The sequence below is a fragment of the Mustela nivalis genome (genome assembly GCF_964662115.1).
Source record: "Mustela nivalis genome assembly, chromosome: 4".
NCBI classification, from domain to species: domain Eukaryota; kingdom Metazoa; phylum Chordata; class Mammalia; order Carnivora; family Mustelidae; genus Mustela; species Mustela nivalis.
The window spans coordinates 163,958,761-163,968,364 of record NC_139023.1 but is presented as its reverse complement, the minus strand read 5'-3'; positions in this window follow the sequence as shown (position 1 = coordinate 163,968,364).

The following is a 9,604-nucleotide window of genomic DNA, read 5'->3' as shown; positions in this document are numbered from 1 at the left end:
TTGTCCAAAGAGGACATCCAGATGGCCAAGGTACCCAAGAAAAGATGGTCAACATCAGTCATCATCAGGGAAATACAAATCAAAAGTACAAGGGACAACACCCGTCTGCACTCAGAATGGCTAATATTAACAGCACAGGAAACAACAGGTAGTTTGTGAGGGTGTGGAGAATGGGGAACCCGCTTATGCTGTTGGTGGGAATGCAACCTGGGGTAGACACACTAAAAACGGAGTGGATATTTCTCAGATGGTTAAAAGGGAAGCTGCCTTATGCCTCAGCATGTGCACCTCTATATACTTACCCAATGGTTACAAAAATAGAGATTCAAGGGAGGCACATGCACACTGATGTTTACAGCAAGCTTATCAACTATAGCCAAACTATAAGACATGTTCCAAAGTCCATCCATTGAGGACTGCATTAAGGAGTTGGGACGTATATAGGCATGCAAATATAGTTGTGACATATAGAGCTGGAATATTGTGCTAAGGAAATGAGTCAGTCAGAGAAAGACAAATATTGTATGGCTTCACACAGATGTGGAACTTAGGAGATGAAACAGATGAACAAGGAAGAGAGAGTGAAGGAAACTACGAGACCCTCAACAACAGAAAACAGGGTATATGGAGGGAGCCTGGGGATGGTGGGCTAAATAGGTGATGGGTGGGCACTTGTTAAGAGGAGCACAGGTTTTTATAAGTAAGCAAAAAATCGCTAAATTCTACTCCTGAAATGAAGAGAACACCAAATGTTAGCTAACTAGGATTTAAATAGAAATTGAAATAACAAAAAGGAAACCCGAGAGCCTGCTCATGTTTTTGTGAGCATGGGAGAGGTGAGGTCACCAGACTACTCCTAATTTGGCTTTGGCACTATCTGGAGATTGTGAGGACTAGGGCATTTGACACCTCCAAGCAGAGAATGTTTGAGGGTAGGCGGGGCCATTTCTTTTTGGGAAAAGAGCTGTCCTCATCTCTGGGGAAATGACATGAAGGCATCTCACTGATATTTCCCCTTCCTCTTAGAAATGAACTTTATTCTTTTGGTAGCCATCCCCATATTCTTGCATGATTCCTAATAAGGCCTCTTTCCTATCAAGGGGGTGAGGGGGCTCCCATGCAGCCAGCACCCAAGGATTGGTGTGAAGTTCCCAATCTGATCCAGTGGTAAGAGAGAGCAATCAGTGTCAGATATCCCAAAAGAACAATAGCATTCATGATCCTGAGCACTTGCTTGGCCAGCTGGTGTGATCATCGTACCCAATAACCAGGTTGCTTCTCTCCCTCTGGCTGATCCAAATGCCTTCTTTATAAAGAGCAGATAACCCATGCACATGCAGTATGCCCCAGGACGTGATGAGTGTAGAAAGTGTCCTTTCGAGGCATACTGCACCAAGGTCCCATTCTCAATGCTTGAGCAGCAGTGGCAAGCACCCACATGGTACAGTTGAACCTCTGCTGTCTCTATCCACCAGTGAGACTGGTAGGGAAAATAGCCAAGTCCAGAATCTGTCCCTGTTTTCCTGAGAGGATAATGTTGGCCTTTTGCCAACAGGGGTGCCAAATGTAAACAATGGAGATTTCCCTTTGCTCAAGTTCACAGGTGTTAGCTCTTCTGGAGGTGATCCAGTTGCTAGGAGATGGTGCAACCTCATTCACAACATGAGGCCATTCTCAACTCTTCTCATGAACTTTAACTTTCTGTGTTTCCAGGTTGACCCTTTCATCCTTTTCTCAGGGTTTATTTACTTATTTATCTGTGTGAGAGGGAGGAGAGTACACATGACTTGGGGTAGGGGCAGGATGAGAGGAGATACAAGTAGACCCCCTGCTGAGCACGGAGCTGGATGTGGGGTCCCACCTCACAACCCATTAGGTCATGACCTCAGCTGCAACCAAGAGTCAGATGCTTAGATCCCACAGCCAACCGGGTGGCCCTACCCTTTTCTTTTTATCTGAAACTAGATGAACCCAAGAGATCTCTCTTAGCCAGTGTCTCAGAGCAATAGCCTTGCTCTAATGACTCACACAGAGATCTTAGGACTGTGGCAATGTTTTTCCATGGGGCCCCTCAGAAGTTGGTTTCAGAACAATTTGGACATCAGGAACCTTTGGGGGTTTGAAGAGGCTCAGCATTAAAATATTGTGTGTAGGCCAACCTATAGGATTTGGGTGGGAGTTGGCCTCATTCCTGGTGCAAAGGGAAACAAAGATCTTTTCCTCACAGGTTTTTCTGTCCCCCCCTCTCCTGTGGGAAGTGTGGAATGTGGACCCTCTCAGTAGGCTTTCCTATAACCTTCCATATTTCTGACTAGGTAAAGACCTAGCTCACAATCGGGGGGGGGGGGGGATGGAGCTCTCACTCATACTGCCATCACCTGAAGATTTTGTCTCTGTGCAACTGACCATAGTTGTCATCTGCTATCTTCCCAGGATGATGGCCTTCCTGTCCCTATACAGTTCATGCTGAAAGGACTGTGGCCAGTGCACTCACGATTAACTGTCCAATCACCACACCCATGCCACTCTTACACCCGCATTTACCACGTGCAATTGCACACCCCACAGACAGCACACAAAGAGCATGCCCATGGCACAAACTACACAGGCCCACCACGCACAACACAGAGCCTGGAGACACAGTACCAATACCTCACACACACACTACATCCATACACCAAACACCGACACACTTCAGAGAGAGCACACCCATGCGACACATACACCATACATATACCACTTCTACACAGAACACATACATTTACAGTGCACTCACACTTCACACGTCAAACACAGACAATATGCACATAGCACACACACCATACCTCTGCCACAAACACATAAACACATATTACTACACAATCACCACACACACCATGCACATACACAACATACACCATGACTGTACCACACACAATCTCTCACCCAACACATTTAGCACTCACTTAGACATACAGAAAACACACCAAGTTCACTACACACACACACACACACTGCACAACACCACAACGTGGACCACACACCTACTATACACACACGACCCAAAAAACATACACACCAGACACACACCACACGCACAGGTTTAATTTACCTCCTATACAGCCAGTCACATCTAGAGCACCCAGTATATTTAATGCAAATATATCACAAAAATGGAACATTGTGAGTACACACACACACACACACACACACACGCACTTGCAGCCCCTACCCTACAGAAACTCACACACACCAGAGATACCACACTCACATCTCCTAGATGACATACTCACCACTCCACTACCACCAAATACTTCACACGTACACCTCACACACACACACTGCCAAACACACATACAACAGCTACATACATGCACACCTCTAACACTAAATGCACATGACACATACTGCATACACCAAACACACACAGACATCACACATACATGACACATTTACATGTATATCGCACACACAGAGACCCCATGAATGCCACACAAATGCCAAATACCCACACCACAAGAAGATCCCAGAAGCTGAACACACAGCATCTACAATAGTTGCACCACCCATACAACACCAGCATTTGTCAATCACACACAGACTGGCACCTGACACATACCGCACTCACACATGCACCATGAAAACACATGAACACCACACACAACACTTGTAGTACACACACCCCAGAGGCCACCAAACGGGCCCAACACCTCCAAAACAGACACATCACACCTACAACACATGACACCCACAGAACGCAAACACACACCACACACCATACAAACAGTGTGCAACAATAGATACACCATGAACATCCCACGTTGAAACAACGAGTATAACCCACAGACAACAAATTCATACCCACACATAGTTGACCCATTTACCACATTTAAGTCACAAACAACAGACACATGACACATACAACACATAGACCACATATACACATGCAGACACACACACACTTACCACATCATATAGACCACACACATTACCCACTGCAACACACAAACTACATGTATTCCACAGAAAACACGCATCTCAAACACATGACACACATACCAAACACAAACACACCACAAAGACACTGGACACCCCTATACAAAAACATGGCACGCATTTCCCTCACGCACACTACAGCTACACCAAGAGTCACCAAACATACAGCACCTACCCATACCGCATACGCCATTCACATGCCACAACTCTATCACTCACCCATGCCTCACATCACCACACACTTACTGCAGATTAGCAGCACACTGGCCTCACACATACAGCAGACATAGGCCAAATGAATACACAGAAACCATACAAACAACAACATACACATAAATACTTCACTCGGTATAATGCAAACCACACATGCAACATAAGTTATAGGCAGGCACTCTGTACACACAGATCACCTAACTACCGACACCATATATATCACCATATATATACCAAAAACTCTCACTTCAACCACAGAAAAGCAGGTTACACAGCAAGCATACCATATGCAAACCACAGTACATGACACACACTACAGATCTCCCACCAACAGACCACATGGACCCATGCAAAGTCACCAAGCACACACACACACACACACACACACACAAAGCATGCACACACCATTAATACACCACACTCAGCCCACACATACCACCCAAAACCACACCATGCATACATATTGGGCAGGGCGCAGAGATAACACATGCACAACACATGCATCACAAACACACTGCAGGTATATCATACATACACATCATAGATACCCCCACCCATACACACTACACAAATACAAAGCATACACCACACAAAACACATCTCCAACACACAGAAACCACAAATATAGCACACAAAAAAGACCACATACACAACACTCAAGAGCTGCACACACATACCACACATCGACCACATAGCTACACCCACATATTCAACACACCACCATAGACCACACACACACACACCACCCAAGAAAAGCACCTATCCCACTCACATCATACACAAACCACATTGTCTACACACACACCCATACAACACACCACACACTACTCAGAAAATGAGCACAGACACAATGACACACACACACATAGACACACAGGCACGCACACACACACACACACACACACACACACACACACACACACATGTGCCTGCTTAGTTCTTGGACGGCTGGTGTCAGCCTGCTGGTCTGTATCCAGCTTGTTTCCCTCTCCTAGATGGTAGACATGCCTTCATTAGGAAGAGAAGTGATTTCACCCATGTACAGAACACTTCATGGCATGGCCTGCCCAGAGAGGACCCTTGCATTTAATACTGCACTGAGTCCCAATTCAAAACAATAGAGATTCAGGCCCCCAAAGCACCCTTGCTATCCCTGAGCAACTCCTACCTGTATTCCCTGGTGGGAAGGACAGGAAAAAGAGCCCAGGCCAGCAGTTTTCACTCTCATTCAGGAGGAAGAACTGAGCCCTTGTACTGACAGGGCTCCCAGGTGTAGACAGTGGAGGTTCCCTTTGCTCCAGCCCACAAGTGTTTCTTATTCCTGATCTGGTTGGCTCACCAGACAGCCGTACTTTTCACTTCATTTTCAACATTATCACATTCTCATCTCTCTTGAAGAACTGTGGCCCTCTGTATCCCTGTCCATCCATTGATTCATCATTCATGCATCCATGCATCCATCCTAGGTTCAGCCTTGAGGCCCTTCAGATTCTGTGTCTCAGAGCAATAGTCTCTTTTTTAAACTGGGCGTCTGGCTGAGTCCCTGGACCTGTGCATTAGACTGGGCCACAGGATCCCTTACACTTTGTTCTCAGAAATATATGGACACTGAGAGGGGTAGGGGGTATTAATATGCCAGCATAGGGTGTTTGTGTGTAGGCTGAACCAGAGGAATGGAGAGGCAAAAAAGGTTTTGTTCAGTCACGTCTCCATAGCACAGGGAAAAAGAGTTTACCATCTTTATTCATTCCCATTGGAGTAGAGAACTTTGGCCCTCCTGGTAGCCATTCTCATAAGCTTGCTGTATTTCCAACATGTGCCATGTAGCTGTCACTCACAGAGCCACCACTCAGTGGTTGGTGACAAGCTTCCATTCTGGGCCTGTACTAAATGAGAGCAATCAGTATCTGGCAGAGCCAAGGAAATTGGTGCTCTTTCCTATAATTGCTTGCTACTTCACTGGTTGGAGGAAGTACTGTGATGGGTGGTCTTCTTGCTCTCTTCTGTGACTCACTGAGATGCCTCAGCTCTGAAGACCAGGTGGCAAGGGCAGGTAGAATCCTTTCCAGGTCCTGGTGAGAGCAGAAAGAGCGTATTCAATAGAGATTGACTGAGGGTCCAGTTCCAAAGACGTGAGCATCAACAGAGAGGACTCACCTGCTTCTCCTGAACTCTACTGTCTCTATTCACTGACTTGAAGGGCAGGAGAATTATCCAAGGTCAGAGGCTCTCCCTCGATTTCTGAAAGGAGAATGGAAGCCTCTTGTTGATTAACTCTCTACTGTAGCCAGTGAAGGTTTCCCTTTGACAGAGCCTAAGAGGTGTTTCTCATATGTGAGAAGGTTAGTTTGTTAGAGGACTGTGCAAGTAGCTCTATTCTGAACATGATCCCATTTTACCCCCACCATGAAGAACTGGGGCATTTTCTGTAGTCCTTCCCATCCTGTTGCTCTTTTTCACAACTACCCTCATTTTTCAAGCCATTCTGAGCCAGTGTCACAGAGCAATTTCACCTATTATTCAACTAGGGAGTCTGGCAGAGTCCTTGGGAATAGATATGGCCACTGGGCTCCTCAAAGATTGGCTCTAGAACTGTCTGGATGGTGAGAGTGTTAGGTCTGTTATTAAACAAAATGAGACCGAGACAAAGTGAAAGTTGTTTAAAGATTTATTTTATGCCAAGTATTGGAAATCAGACTGATCAGCCAGGGGAATGAGACTGAAACAAAGTTAAAGTTATGCAAAGTTCTATTTTATGCCAAGTATTAGAATTTAGACTGACCGGCCAAGGCCCTTTCCAAAGACAGCGACCACCCCCAGTTTACAGGCCCAAGAATTTACTGACTGACCGGTCAGGGCTGCCTCCAAAAAGAACGACCCCACCCAATCTTACAGGCTACCTTTTATTGGGTGAAACTGCAACCCATATCTTGGTATCTCAACCCACCAGGTTTGTGTGTCTCTTGTTGATTGGCTAGTTTCACCCAGTCTGGTCACATGTTATTCAAGATTACAACATACTAGGAGAGTTACAAACAGTACTTTCTGGGAAGGCTTAGTCAGTTAACATATTCAATGTGAATAATAAGATCGTTGTCCTTCCCAAGGTGGAGTCATTTTGGTTTGGGCAAGACATTCTCACTGTTATAAACAGTACTTCATACTGATTAGATGCATCTATCTGGCCTGACTCGTCCTTGTATTCTGGGCTCTGTTATCAGGAACTAGCCTACTACATTTTGCTGGTTTCCCGGACTTGTTTCTAAGTAAGTTTCTCTGGGGAGGGGGGCGGGGGAGAGTCAATTTAAGTTTACTGCACAAACAACAAAAGAGCTATTTACCCAAAATGGTGTCGCTCTGGCTAAATAGGTCCTTACAGAGAGGTCTGGGACATGCTTGTTCATGTGTAGGCTGGGCAGGAGGTTTGAGAAGGTTGGTGGCCTCTAGTCTGGGGCAATAAAAACCAACGGAGACACCTCGTTTCTAGCGGTATCTTGGTCCTGTCCCAATAGCAGATGTTTGGTCTTCCTGTGTCCATTCCCACCACCACGATACATTTTTAACATGTTCTTGGCTTATATTCCATGGCAATGGGACTCTGACTCACAGCCAGTACTCAGGGATTGCTGGTGAGTTCACACTCTGGTCCTGTGCTATGCAAATGAATCTGTGTCTGTTATGTCCCCCACCCCGGAAAACAAAGCAAAGCAAAGCAAAACCAACCAAACCAAACCAAAAATAAAACAAAGCACACCAGCTCTGTGTGTTGCTGCACAGCCAGCTGTTGCAAAGTTGGTTATGGGCAGCCAGATTCCCGACAACCCTTAACCAACCTGGATGTCTGCATTCTGAAAAGCAGGCAGTTCACATATCTGAAGTGTGCTCTGGGAACCGCACTGTACAAAAAGAGCCCTTTCAAAGAATACCACCCCAAACTCCAGTTCCAAAAACTTGAGCATCAATCGAAATATGATGAGATCTCACATACCTCATAAGATTTCTAGCTAAATCTTTTTAGATCATATTCCAAATTTCAAGAGAGCTCATACAACACTTGCCATATCTCAGTACAAATCTCATGAGCTCTCAGCACATCTTCTAAGAATTCTCACCAAATCTCATGAACTCTCAACCCAACCTCAAAATCTCTGTCCAAATCTCAAGAGAACTCATCCACACTCATGGAATCTCAACCAATCTCATTCCAGATATCGTGAGATCATGCACACATCTCGTGAGGTTGCTAGCCAGATCTCCTGCAAACTTAGTCCAAATCTCATTAGATTTCAACCCAGTATCCTATAATCTCATTCAAATCTCACTAACCCCCCCGTAACCTCCAGGAAGGGCATTAATCTGCCCCTGAATGACCCAAAGAATTTCCTCACTTCATCTTATTGTGTGGTCATAACCCTCTGCACTCTTTCCCACTTGCTCCTTCTCCCTAACTTTGTTCTGTGAGCTGGTCAACTTCCCCATCTTGGTTACATGGCTTCCCAAACTCTCAACTCAGGGCTCTGAACCTCGCCTCTGCCTTCAATGGAGTAGACTGTTTCCTTCCCTCCCTCCACCTATGCAGATTCTTTCCTTACTCCTCCAACCCTCTTCCTAGTTGTTCAAAAGAGTTGAATGTTGATCTAGTTGTATCCAAAAGACACTGAAAGTTCTGGAGTCCCTGACTATTCTGCCATCTTGAAAACATAACACACACAAATCTTGTGTCTTAAGTAAAGTACAGATCCGTGACACTTTAAATGCAATATAGTTTCAAGAAATTTCTCTGCTATGTATACATCCATACCGTGTAGACACCTACACACATCTGAGTGAAAGCCCCGTTACTTGGTGGGTGATTTAAGCAGTGTAGTTTCAAGTAGATAAGCACATTCCTTTTCCTAACTCTTGACACATAATTCAAAAGCAACACAGTATATACACATGAAACGAAGATGTTCCTTGACAAGTTGTTGAAACACAGTGCCTCTATGAGAGTTCAACAAATGGCATTTATCAGTCTTATCCATATAAGATAAAAGATGCCTTTATTAAGGAAAGAATGGAGAATGGATAAAGAACCGTGTAGTTTCTGGAATGTGCGCAGAATACCATTTCACTGTAATAAAACTACAGGTGTGAAAACACTCCTGAACATTATAAAACTCTGATGTTTCTTGGAGATTTTCTAAGGACCATTTAGATTCAAGAAAGGAAGGACAAGGGCAGTTTCTATGGACTCTACACGTAAGTTGATGAACATACGTGAAAGGGAAAGTTGTTACTTCACCGATGCTTTAAGCACAGAGTAGTTTCAAGTAGTGTTAAGAACATTTCTTGTTTTTGCTAATGTGTCCTCACTTAAGATGCTAATGAAAAGAAGATTTTGGGGGGGTAAGATGGCAGGGAAGTAGGAGGAGGC